The sequence below is a fragment of the Octopus sinensis genome, linkage group LG3 (genome assembly GCF_006345805.1).
Source record: "Octopus sinensis linkage group LG3, ASM634580v1, whole genome shotgun sequence".
Lineage (NCBI taxonomy): Eukaryota > Metazoa > Mollusca > Cephalopoda > Octopoda > Octopodidae > Octopus > Octopus sinensis.
In genome coordinates this window covers 89,260,324-89,275,324 of record NC_042999.1, presented here as the reverse complement: position 1 = coordinate 89,275,324, position 15,001 = coordinate 89,260,324, and positions in this window count along the sequence as shown.

The following is a 15,001-nucleotide window of genomic DNA, read 5'->3' as shown; positions in this document are numbered from 1 at the left end:
TATAAAATTTTATATATATAAGATGTGTGTGTGTCTGCATATGTGCGTGTTTATATATATAAATACACACAGACGCACACATACATATACACAAACGTATAAGTATATATTTTTGTATATATATATGTATACACATTTATTTATTTATATACATATATTCATACATAAATATGTCTATATGTGTGAAGCAACCATGAATGTTGTGTTCACATTGCGGTTTTACCAGTCTTTCACTTACACTCTGTAGTTTTAGTGAAGACAACTGACCATGCCACAGCTTTGATTTAAGTTTTATGGTTGACATTCCTCTGTTTCTTGGCGGTTGGTTACACTCGTAATATTGTCTTTATGTTATAATTGGGGGCACACCTAAGACCGAACTAGGATACTCATGTAGAGATAACAGCAAATGTCCTCTTCACGGTCATTGTAACACAAAAACAATTGAGATAACGTTGCAGGTCCCAAACATGCCTGAGACGCAATGTTACAGCCTTGATTAGGCATGTCTGGGGGGTTAAAGGAAAGCAATACGGAAAACCAGTGGAAAATCTTAGATAAGTCCAAAGTTTAATTTTAAGAGTATTAGAAAATCCAGCTTATGTCTAGCTGAGAAAGAATGATTATAAAATTCGCAGTATCCGAGATTTTTCAACCCTTGCCTACATGAGAGAAGGTATATATATTAAGTTACCTATGAACGCTACCATGACTATATTTACTAGGTTCTCCATTTTCGTCCCTTCTACCCTCACATTCTGAAAACACAGCTAAGTTTTTAGCCAAACCAAACGCAAATGAACAAACATATACATCTACGCCCAAGATTGGGCTTAAATATTTTGGAAACAGTCCAAGCCCTCTTCACACAAAAAAGGCTCCTGCATATATGCTAACTCTCCAAACATAAAGCTACCTCAATACCTCGCGTATATGTTCAACTACAAGATTCTTGCGACCTTACAGCCATCTGAAATACTATGGAGTCAGGGGTTATAACACTTGATAAACCTCTCACCCATTCGCCCCCTCGGATTCGTTTCCTCTTTTCATAGCACCCACAAAATGAATGTGAATTTTCATCTTCTAATAGCAGAGCAGTCACCATATTTTTCCTTATCTGCCGTCTCTGAACAGCGCATAGTTATCCGCGCTGTTATCTCATATCCGTTGAAAATGCACAGAGAATATATCAGTGTTAATTAGAATTTAATTATCTTTTAAAATAAAGAAGTACACTTGATTGGTTTGGCATTAGATTTTCAAAAGTGTATAGTATATGGAACTGTGTCACGAATTATATCATTGCGTACTCATAAAAATTTATGCTTTACATTTGTGGCTCCACTGGTGACCAATGAGCCCAGCTCTTGATAAACATACACGTCTGCATATTTGGCATATTATGCTTCCCCCATTTACTACATAGGCGGTGCGTTTTCAAGCAGCTTGTGTAAGTTATGCGTGAAAAATGCTTCTTTTTCGAAAGTAGCAACTCTGTCCTTTACTTATTTCCTTCTTTGATGGCGAAGACAAGCATTCTCAAATGACCTCCCTTATTTCGCATGCATTCAATAAGGACCTTAAACAATACTTAAATCGTAGTTTTGGATTCTGCTGAGGGCGCTTTCCGCCATATAGCATCTGCTTAGGAATTCTCTGATCACTGATCCGAACAAGGTGTCCTGTCCAACATAAACGGTGCTTGTGCAACACCGCCTGAATGCTCAGGATTCCGGATCCCCTTAAGAGCTCTGTTTCTGAAGTCGACAAGGATCAGCCAACGTTCAGAATGTGTCTCAGACATCTCTGATGGAAGCGCTCAAGGACCCTTACATGATGCCTTATAAGGTCCAGGTCTCTCATTAGTAAAGGATCAAAACACACGCATACACCCCCCCACACACATATATATATATATATGTGTGTAGCTTCGTGGTTTAGCGGTTAGAGTGTTACACTCACAATGGCTAGATTGTATGTTCGAATCCCGGACCGGACGGTGAATTGTGTTCTTGAGCAAAGCGCTTTATTTTCACATTGCTCTGCGATTACTTCGACATCTGACGTGTGACACACGTGTGCACCTGTAGACGTGATTTGATGGAGGGAGTGCGCTAATGTAATTTGATCACTAGAAATAAATCAGTTTTGCAGATCGTTCATCAAAAATGAATACTGATACGTCATTTTCACCGGAGATTGCAAAATATATATGCATTGTATGGATTCTTTTCTGTTTGTTTATGTAGTCACTGATTGTATTGCATTAAAAAGTGTCTCAAAACTCAACGTGTAACTAGGTGCATTCAACGTGTAACGAGGTGCATTCAAAAGGCACCCGATCTTTAGGCATAAAAACACGATTTTGTACATTTTACAAATTTTATTGAATCACCTTCAAAATACTTGCCTGTGGGGTTCATACACTTCTCCCAGTCCTTCTGCTACTGCTGGTAACACTTTTGGGATGTCTTCTCTCTAATGCTGTGGAGCTCCGCAGTCGCTTTTCTCAAAATTTCATCTCACGACTCGAATCGCTTCCCTTTCAGCGTAGTTTTCAGTTTGGGGATAAGCCAGAAGTCGGGAGAGTAGGGTGCCTGTCGAACAAGTGATGTGTTGTGCTTCACCAGGAAAGCTTGGATTGCAAGGAACGTTCAAAAAAGTATCCGAGTAAATTTTTCAAAACTCTCCGCATGCACAAATCTTCCGTTAAAATAGAATGCACTAATCCTGTGCTTATTACCACTTCGTGAATAATTTGCTGGGTTACTACAGCACGGTCTTCCATGACTATTCACCGGACCGTCTCAATCGGCTTCTCGTTTCGGCTTGTGGATTGCTTACCTGCACATGCCTCGTTCTCCACTGAAGTGCAGTCATGTTTGGTGCAGTTGTATCATTCTTTGATCTGAGTTTTGCCCATGGCATCATCGCCAAAGGCTGCTGAATCTCCTGGATAGTTTGAGACTGAGTATCAAAGCGCGTAATCAAAACAGGATGAGGACAAAAAACCGTCAAATGTAAATAATGTAAATAATGATTCTTTGGTTTTAGGAAATACTGAACCAAATGATGTGAAAGTAATAAATTTATCACTATGATATCTTTTATAAAATGAAATAAAACGTATAGCATATGGGCTCAAAATTAACAATCTGACACAACTACCCAGTTATAAAAGACTTGACAAAAGCCAGTCTTGTATTATATTAAGAAGTTATGCTAGCAACGAAATGTGGAAGCCTTCATTGTGAGATGATTGGTTTGATTTAGCAGGGAAAATTTTTTTTAAATCATGAGTGGAAAAGAAATTCAAAATTATTGTAGTTATGAATTTCAAAATTACAAAACGAATAATTTACATTACTAGATTTCATGCTCAGAATGCAATGAGAATTATATAGAACGGGAACAAAATTAATTGATCGAGATAGGGTACATAACTTCACTAACCAAGAGTCCATTCATGCTTTGTATGGCGAAAATTTAGACTTCAGTGTAAGTGGAAAAACTCATCCTTTTTACGAACTAACGAAAAAATATGAACAGTTATAATAAGCAAAAAAGAACTTTATCTAAAGATCTTCGATCGAAACTAAATCAGTCATAGCGATAACCGTTACCGAGCAATAATTACTATTGCGATAACAACATAGTCATTTGTTGTCTATACCACGCATCTGAAAAGCTAATGACTGCTCAAAGCACTTCGTTATATCTTCTGTTGGTTCCGTGTTAATCTGTTGAACATAGAAGCATTCGATGTTTTTTATGAATAACTATGAAGGAGCAGAAATTAGAGAGGCTATCACACTTATGAAACAAATAATAGTCTCTATTTATCGATAATATGTCAATGTTTGAAAACAACTATAAGCCTAAATCCAGGTTCGCATGGACAGCATGTAATGTAATTAAGAACCAACCTCTATGTATAGTAGAATAAATAGCTTCTAATTCTTATTAAACATATATCTACTACAAAAATCAAACGTATAAGCGGTCTACCCTTCGACGAAGCAATACGACTGAGTACTTGCCCATAGCCATTTCAAACAATAAAATATCCACTATAAGGAACAAAAAAATAAACTGCAACGGGGAAAGAAATACAATCTTGTTCGATCCAATATTCAGTCATTAACTACAACTGTGTAACATCAGCTGTTCTAAAATTCCTTGTCTATGGAAAATAATTTTGTTGAATAACAACACATCAAATACAAAAAAAAAGAAGAAAACAAAGAGGTGGTAACAGTATGAATCGAACCACTGCGTCGTGTCTCTTGGAAAACAATGCTGAACGCACCATGAGTCAGGGCACTAAAATTATAGAGGAAAACGATGTAGTGACTGAAACCAGTAAAACCATGCAAAGATTGCCATCTTCCATTAGCCTAACATTTAGGAGCCAAGAGGAACTACACAGGAACTAATTGCACGGGAAATATTACATTGTCTTTGAAACTGACTTCTATGCTGACCTGCTAAAAATTACAGCCGAATTTTCTTCAGAACTTAGTCTTAAAAATAAGACGTTTCAGATTGGTCAAGTATGTGTACCTTTGATCAGAGATCTGCTATACCAGGGCTATCCCAAAGATAAACAACACCAACAACAACAATAAAATGCTTCATGAAAGAAGTTATTTTAGCGACAATCATTATAAACGAAACATTCATATGATAGGAGTGCTAACCTTTTGCAGATCACTTTACCAAAGTGACTGGTTTCGACTTTCTGCTAATTAAGCGCAGTCAAATGAATTTAAAGGCTAAAATTCATTCGGATTAAACTGCGCTTAATTCGAACCCATGACACGTAATCCATAAAGTTAACCGGTCTTTTTATACAAACATGAGCTGGCACCTAATTTGCTTGGTTATTACGTCTGACAATGATAAATGTTTGTGTAGGTTAATTAAATTGGGATCTAAGAAGAATTTCATGGCTGAATTTATTGTCTTGGTTTACTAGACAATACAATAATGTTTATGTTGTTTATGGCGACAAGAAAGAAATTTACATCGTGCCTAGAATGGATGTTATATATCGTGGATAGTCGGTGCATTCGATATCAGCCCCTGTATAAAATATCTGGCAATACGCCTCTCAGCCATACATCTACCTAAGGATAGGAACGTGTTATTGATATTAGTGGGAGCCAAAAATCTTGACAACAAAGAAGATGAGATGGAAAGAGAAAGGAAGAGGAAAGGAAAAACTGCGGAGGGGATTCGAGAAACAGTTTTGTGTCTCGTCTTTTCCATAAGGTTTTATTTGCAGGTGAACATTCCTAATTAAGCTTTAACAACAGGATGACGCCCAATTTAAAAATCATTTGCAAATAACTCTTGGGAGATCATTCAGTGCGTATTTAGATGAATTTTGAAGTTTGGGAGGCGAACTATCTAGGAAAGGATTTCAATCTTTGATACAGGTGATGAGGGAAATGAGAAATGTATAATTATGCTAGTTAGTCAAGGTGTCTGCAGATGTGATAGCATGGAAAGTAATGTAAGGGGAGGGGGAATTAGATTTCGGCCACTTATGCAGCATCTTTTCGCTAGAACGAGACTTTTCTACTCCCTGTTGGCCAATGCGTTGTCGCACTTGGTAGTTCTTGTGACGCCAGCTTTCACTGGACGGCGCCAGTGAGCCATTAATGGATTAGAGTAGAGCAAAGAATGCCGAAACTGGTTTTCCTTCGTTCAAAGAAGTTCTGATTTAAATTGTCAGTTGTGGATCAAAATAGGAAGCGAAAGATTACCAGCTTTGGCGACATTTACTGGTCTACATCTCTTTCTCTCTCTCCCTCTCTCTCTCTCTCTCTCTCTCTCTCCTCTTTCGTTTCCTTATTTTTTCGTTTCTCTATTCCTCATATCTCGTATTACTTTTTCCATCTCTCTTCTTTTATCACTCGCACATACTTTCTGGCATATCTTTTCTGTCTACTTCTCTCTGTTCCTTTCTTTTTCCCAGCTATTTTCTACACTTTCTCCCACCTCCTCGCTTCCTTTCTTATTTTCATCCACTCATGTTTCTTTCTTTCCATATTGTTTTTGCTATTTTGTCTATCTTCAACCCACAAGATGTTTCCGTTCATACATTAAGCAATAAATGCTTATTACACAGAATAGGTTTTCTCGTTAATATTCATTTAATTCGGCGTTAGTCTCAATACATTACAGTATTTAACGCCGAGTTTTAAACATATCTATTGTTGACTTTGATTGAAACTATATTCTGATCATCTGCCTTAGTTTTATATTTCAGTATTTCATGTTCTACCCTCTTCAGATCTGAGCTGTTCGTCCTCGCGTTGGTGGAAAGGAATCAATAATTAAAGCATGTACGATAAACAAAAATAAGCTCTATGAATAATTCTCCTCCTGTAACTTTCAAAGTTTATACATTGGTTTCATGATGAGATATTTAAACACGACTAAAGTATTTACAAAAATTTACTTATTTATGTAAGTTAACTCTTCATAGTAGTGACGACATGACATTTTTGCCAACTGACTTATCCAAATATAGTAATGCAATAGTTTCTTTAAATTTTATAATGATATAAATTTATATTTTATAACCAAGGCCGATATCAGCATTACTTAGAATGTATTACAGTCTAACCTGTTTGTATATCCTTTTTATCCTATGGTAAAGCAATGACGGAAGACTTTCTTACCACAGCTCTATTTTGTGCTAACAATAGAAAAAACGTTGGGTGTTGGATTTTAGTGTTTTTAGTCTAGATGTCTTCTAATATATATTTATATTATCATAGAATAGCAAGAGCGAATATATCAAAAATACGCAACGTTTACCAGTCCACAAAAAGTGTAGCGGTTTAATAAAAGCAACGTGGGTTATAAAACATGATATGTATTAATAATCTTCTCTTATTTTGGCGCAAGGCCAGCATTTTTGAAAGGTATTGAAGTCGATTACAATGGCTCCAGTGCTCGGCTAGTACTTATTTTATCGACCCCGAAAGAATAAAAGGCAAGCCGACGTCAGGGAATTTAGGGATCGTTTTCAGCATCTTGTACTGGCATTACCGATAAGGTTCTTATATCAAGAAATATTTAATTATGTAGATAAATAATCTATAACAAAAATTTGATCTGTATTTTGAAAAAGAAGAAAAGATTTCCTAAATGGTTTCATTTTTGCTTTTGGATTCATATAAGATTTTTTTTAAATATTACAATTAAAATACTTATATCTAGTCTACATTATGAAAAACAAGATTTATTTGGTGAGTGAAAATACTAACAATGCAACTTCCATCAAAATTTCCATCATATGTTTTGTGCGAAGGTAAGATTGCACAAATAATTAAGGTAATAACATAAATTAATACATGCTAGACGGAAAATTTGTTACTTTACACCATATACATAAGCACAAATTTTTTAAGATGATGTTCGTTGCATCACATATAGTGCAAAGAACAGTCAAAGAGTTAAACATTGGTTGCTTTTACTCTTATCAAACAGCCTGTCTTAGTTGGTCATGTCTATTTCTTTACCTTTTAGTTTCAAATTTCGCCCTGATATATTTTGGCTTTCCGGTCGATAAAATACTGACTAAAAGATGAAGTCGAATATACGCTAGGAGACGAGAGCTGAGCAAAGCCACAGACCGGGTAAAATAATTAAAGAAGAAAATACTGAATGTGTCTCTGAGTGTTCAATTCTTTGAGGTGAAATATCACAGATAAATGAATACATATGCATAAGAAAACACAAAAACACTCAATCATATGTACGCATATAAATATACTATAAATATACACACGACTGCTGCCGACTGCTGAGTGCACATTGTCAAAATCTATAAGAACTAAGGCGTTTGGTCAATTGAACTACCTTACTTGTTAAATTCACATTAAAGTAACTTAGCATTCTACAGATACAAGCAGCCTAAACGTAATTCCCAAGTCGAATCATCATTACATAGTGTGTGATAAGGCGAGACTTTCAAGTTTATATACCTTGAACACGACAGGCTTACACTCAATTTCTGCCTCGCCAGTTTCACTTACTGGGATCAAGTCGAATTAGAGCTATATTAAAAGAAACTTGATCAAGAAACCGCATGGTGGGATTGAACTCGAACGTGGGAGACTGGGATAGGGAAGCGAAGTGCTTAACCGCTCGGCCATAGTTCTGTCCACACACACACACACACACACACACACACACAATTGCAACGTATAAGCTATGTACTAAAGTTAATAATTCATTGCCGTTACTCAAGCTTATCTGATTTATAATGTATCAGTTTATCCAGAAACTAAAGTGTCCCAGCCATTTCATTAAATACTGAGGTGACTTGTACTTCATTCAATACAATGTACCTAAACATTTTCACAGTACTTAATACTGTATTTAAAACATATTTAATATCACTAAATAAATTAGTATTCTTACAAGCATACTTTGCTATAAACTAATCTCTTCTGTTTTTCTTTGTATTGCTTTATTCCAGTATTTCGAATCAAGTATTTTTTTTTCCATTAAAATTTCTTTTCTTCATTAACCTTTGTCGTAATAAATATGTATTCAATACATACTTACATAATATATGCCATGCACGAAACTCTTGAAACTCAGGTCACTTTTGTAACATTCTGCCGATTTAAAATAACATATATACATATATATATATATATAATATATATATATATATATATATATATATATATACCAATAAAGGACTGAACACGAAAAGTGGACAGTCAACATGCTAGATATAGACGTCAAATCGCCATTCACCACAAAAGATTATGTTCTCAGATCAAACTCAACACAAAACCATAGCAATAAACAAGTGAAAAATATACGAAATAAAATAATTACCCATTTTATTTCGTATATTTTTCACTTGTTTATTGCTATGGTTTTGTGTTGAGTTTGATCTGAGAACATAATCTTTTGTGGTGAATGGCGATTTGACGTCTATATCTAGCATGTTGACTGTCCACTTTTCGTGTTCAGTCCTTTATTGGTATATATAAATATTTTAATCTTCGGATTCTTTTTTAATATGCTAGACCACTGGTCTTAATTGATAAATATCAATTTCTACCCTTAATTAATTTTATATATATATATTATATATATATATACATATATATATATATATATATATATGGGTGTGTATGACGGCTGTCCATTCGTGACTATCATTGATCATTAAAAACAGAATTATACTTTACACTTATGGCTCTGCTGATGACTAATGATCTCAGCTCTTGATATGTATAACACGTCTGCTGATATTCAGACCAAAGGTCCTTACTGGCCGTACGTTTTCGAAATGGTCGCTTAAATTTTGCATGGAAAATTTGATTTTTTTCCCTCCAAAAATACGTACTCTTTTCTTTACTATTAGTTTCTTCTATTTCACATGCATTCAACGAGGACTTTACCCAATCCTTAAAACATACCTGGGAGGGCATTCCATAAACAAAATCACCATATAGCATCTGCTTAGGGGTCCTCTGATCATTCATCCGAACACTGTGTCCAGTCCAAAGTAAACGGCACTTGTGGACCACCACCTCAGTGCTCAGGATGTCGACTTTTCTCTGTGTCTGAAGTCTGCATATAACTATGCATATACATGTACATACATACACACGCATATATATATATATATATAATATATATATATATATATATATATATGTGTGTGTGTGTGTGTGTGTGTGTGTGTGTGTGTGTGTGTGGTGTGTGTGTGTGTGTGTGTGCGCGTGCGTGTGTGTGTATGTATATATATATATGTACATATATATATGGAAAAAAGTCAACGTAGAAAATGCTAAAATAATTTTATAAAAAACGTTTCAGTACCGGTTTCAGTCATTTTCAACTAAGTATGGAAAACAATTAAATTTTAGAAAAATCATAAGAAAAGTTTTTTAAAAGAATATTTGTACAGTATTCAAATACAAGAGGCATTTTCCTTGTTTCTGCCTATCTCTGTCTCTCTTGTTTACTCTTGTGGGTTAAACAATTTTTAAATATGAACTTATAATAGTTTCATGCCGTGAAAACTCAAAATTTAAGCTTATTTATATAGTGTCTTGTCACTCCAAGCAATCATTCAGGCTCAATACACATGGTTAGTCCTCTCTGAAAACTAGAGCTCTGGTCTCTGAGAAAACACGAGAAGAAGGTTGATGCCAAAAGTTTAACAAGAAAACAAAAGCTGAATAAAAACAGAAAAAGAGAAATAAAACCAAGGGCTATATAATTCAACGGGGAGGCCAAAGTTTGTGAGACAATTACTTCATTTGGTGAGGGCGATATGCACCAGTTCGACAAAACAAGTTTGTCCATCTGCTTGCATTTGCTAAAACTTTTGGATCTAGCATTAAGTAGTCAGGTGAAACTCTTGGATCTAAAACGAATGTTCAGTCTTTCAGCTACGCATAGCTTGGTGGTTTGCATATCGTCTTTTAAATTTGTCTTCACATAAACCGACGTCATTTTTCTTTTCGCTTACGTTATCTTGGAGTACAGCAGCAATAACGAATGAGTCTATCAAGCACTCCTGATCAAGTTTATGAAGCATGCCTGATAGAGCGGGACAGCTTCAGTTACAACTAAGCGTCGGTTTCTGATGAGGCTTAGGAATGATAATGTCCTTCATGTTGAGGCAACAGTTGTATAAAATCTTTATCGATCATTTATTAAAACTTTTCTCTAATAATGACTTCACATTTTGGTACAAGGCCAGCAATTTCAGGGAAGCGAGTAAATCGTTTACATCAACGTTAAACTGGTACTTATTTTATAGACCCAGGAAATATGAAAGGCAAAATCAACTCCAGCTGCATTTGAACTCAGAACGTAGCGACGGGCGAAATGCCGGTAATGAATCTGCCAATTCGTCGCTTAAAATGTTTCTCTAATAACGCCGGAGATTTCTTGCTTAGTTTTGACATTTAAAGAGAAAGGGCGGGACAAACCATATCATTTTCCTAGGTCTGTTTTTAGGTTTCATATTTTCAATTGAAGGGCTGTTTGTAAGATATCTTTGAAGCTGCTGTTAGCTAGAGCATTGCTATAAAAGTAGACACTTTTATCAGATATTTCCTTTGAAGAGAAGAGATTTAGATATAACTGATGTTGGCTATCACGCTTTTAAACAGTGTAGGAGAGCAGTGACAGGTCTCTTAATGTATATATGTGAGTTTCATAAACCGAACTTTCTAAAAAATGTAAGCACTCAACATGAACAATATTTTCCATTCAACAGGTTAAAGGGATACAACCTAGATTTAATGAAAGGAATTATCCCCCTCTCCCTTAAAAAGTTTCTCAACGTTTTCACTTTTTACTCGCAAATTTTTCTGGTTTTCTCTCGCAACTTATTATGGTGTAACCATGCCATCTGAGTTTAAAAGATTGCCAAATCGAGCACGGTACGCCATACAAGCCTGTTCAGTTATTGTATTATTGCAACATGAAACTTGAAGTAGCTCACGAATAACTCTTGTATTCATTAAATGACATTTATCTCTCGCTGAACTGAGTACTTTTCATATCAACAAGCGAACAATGCACAATATACATACGTACATACATACATACATACATACATACATACATACATACATACATACATACATACGTACGTACGTACATACATATGAGTGTGTGTGTATAAGGATATGTATGTGTATGTGTGTGTGTATATATGTTTTGAGTACATAAATTTATTCGTATATACGCAAGTATGTGCGCCAGCATTTACGTGTGTTTATGCTTAACATTGCAAATCGGAGTGTTGAATTTTGGTTCTAAATAGACACTTCGTCTTCCGATAAATGAAGATTGATATGTATACCAAGCAGAAATTCCTACTATGATTGTGTAAAATACTTACAGACTTAGTTATAGTGTGACCACTGTTGAATGACAAAAAACAAAAACTGCAAATTGATATAAAAAAAGTTTTTATTCAATTAATTTAGCAATCAATATGTGAGAATTGGAAAACATAATAAAACGATATTAGTTCTTCAACCGAATGTTCTTACATCCGCATCATCTTTCTCAAAAATAAATAAATAAACAATAAACAAAGAAAGAAATAATAGGGAAAGAAAATAAAAGATAAAAATAATATACATAATGTTTTTTAATATTGTTTTATCTTTCCGACTTTCCCACGTATATTAAGACGAAATATTGTTTTGCTTTAAATTCTTTCATTCACCATTTACCGACATTCTGACGCTATTGAAATCCAATGCTTCGGACGGGTTGTCAACCTATAACAGTGGAAGATTAAAACAACATTAACACTAAATATCCGAGCAAAAATTTAGTCTATTAAATAAATGTATTTCTTTAGTTTATTTTTCTACATTTTATTTATATTTTGCCTATGTATTTTTTCAGTTCTATTAAGTTTCATAATTTCTTTAGCTTAATTATGTTTATTTTATTATATTTATTTTATTTTCTCCTATTATTATTATTGTTGTTGTTTTTGTTGTTACTATTATTATTATTATTATTATTATTATTATTATTATTATTATTATTATTATTATTATATTATTATTATTATTATTATTATTATCATTATTATTATTATTATTATTATTTTCGTTGCCAAATGATCGGTTTAAGTTTCGCAGCGATCTTTAAGTGAAATATGAGCCAAAGAGCATTTCCTTTGCAGCAGAGAAAATAAAGAGAAATAAACATAACCAATGGGAATATGAGAGTAATGTACCGTTTACATGAACAATGGTTAATATCTTAGTGTCACTGTTGCAAATCTGTAGATATTCTTTCACACACGTATGAGTTAACCAGTTATTTTTAACCACTTCGGTATTAGATGTGTAATACATCCTGCCGGCATAAACTATTTTGCTATTTTAATAAAATTTTTACTTAACCCCAGGTTAGCTCTATCTGAGAGGATCTATGCTCAAAGTTCTAAACAAGACAACCCCAACCTTCACAATGTGGATAAGTTCTACGTTATTGGTGAAGCAGAGACCTAAGATGGCATTGCTTCTGATCGGGAACAGTATTACTTATTCTGTAAACAACTTTTAAGCGGTATAAGTTAAAGATTCTGTTTGATTCTGTTCTTTGAGAGACTTTCCTGGAAGTATATTGTCTCCAGGCCATCTGATGTTGGGAAAGTTGAAGAAGTCGCCTAACATAAATGCATTAATGTATTCATTCACTTTCGTTAGTATTTCTTTTATCATTTTAAAGCTTTTCTTTAATCTACTGTCACGATTTGAGTTATCAGTTGGACGATATAATATATATATTACGACACCAAGCTGCTATATCATACTATATGTCACGCCGGGCGAAATGCTTAGCGGTATATCGTCTGCCGCTACGTTCTGAGTTCAAATTCCGTCGAGGTCGACTTTGCCTTTCATCCTGTCGAGGTCGATAAATTAAGTACCGGTTTCGTACTGGGGTTGACCTAATCGACTGGCTCCCTGCCCCAAAATTTCGGGCCTTGTGCCTAGAGTAGAAAAAATTATGCTATATGAGTATCATATATCGAGTTCCTATCTATACGGCTCAGAAAAATATCTTTGCGACCATTAATCCTTTTATATATATCTATATTCATGTAAAAAGCATAGTTATCGTCTAGTCCTGATGTCCTGGGGTGTCTTTAACTGTATATAAATAGTAAACAGATTCTATATTTGAGGCTATGTGTATGAAAAGGCTAGGTTTCGGTTTTCTTAAAAATCGCTTGAAAGAATTACTTGAAGATCATATCAGCTTAAGTATTGGGTGAGCTTCAAAATCAACCAGGAACTCTCCGAGACCGAATGTATCATAATACTCTGCAAAGGTAGAATCAAAACCGACAATTGTATTCGATTCCTACATTTTGTAATGTTTTGTAGATTTTATGTTGTATTCTTATGTTGCATTCAAAAATATATATTATTAAAAACCTTCTAGTTTATTGAATAACAAAACCACGAATATTATATATTTAACAAAATATTTTAAAAGTAGAAGTTTTTTTTTTTTTCATGACTCTTTCAGAAATATACCACAAACTAATGTGGGTCGCGACCCATAGTTTGAGAACCGCTGATCTAAGCGAACAGAAAGAATTACATCTACTCGCTTGTCTGATGTTACGTAACACAATGCAACTAACGAGGGATCCTGTATGTAAGTGTCTGGAACCCCTCGGTTATGGATGAAATTTCGCCTGCATACAAATTCGAAACCGCCCGCTGACAAAGTTTCTAAAAATCCATTTGCAAAAAACGGTTTAAGCATTAAGACCAAAACAGTAATTTAATCCAAGTTACATATCTTTGCAGATATGTGCTCCCACGGGTACTTCTACTTTCGCTACTCGCCTCTTGATACTGTAAAAGTTCCCCACCTCTGTTCTATGTGCTTGCTCAACCTGCTAGAAATATCTGTTAAATCTTCCTCAAATTATGCCTTATTGTCTTACAAGCAGAAGAATTTCAATAGTATTGTCCAAGTTATACTACATATGAGAAAATATCGATACGGTCATAGATTGAACATATTTAATCACAGGTTTACTCAACTTCGACTGTTTAGGAGCTAAGTGACAACGGCAATACGCAAGTGCGCAAACTTTCTTAGTTTCTTTCTCCAAGAAGAAAATTTCGGTTAAATAGAATTTTGAACATTTTTATTAGCGCACATCATCTAGCAAATCATTCCTTACTTTATCCTTTGATATTCACTCCTTCTCTTGAAGAACTTCACAATTTATATATATATATATATATTGATAAAAAAAGGTAAGACAACAAAAGAAAGAAAGAGACCTCGATATTATGTAAATAGAGGAATTTATCTGTAAATGTAATAAGTGACAATTATTCGGTAGCCATGATAAAACTCCGAGTTTCGGATGCCGAGGTGGAAATCCACGCCGTCATCTCTTCAGTTATCCGACCATCGGAAAAATACTATGAAATAT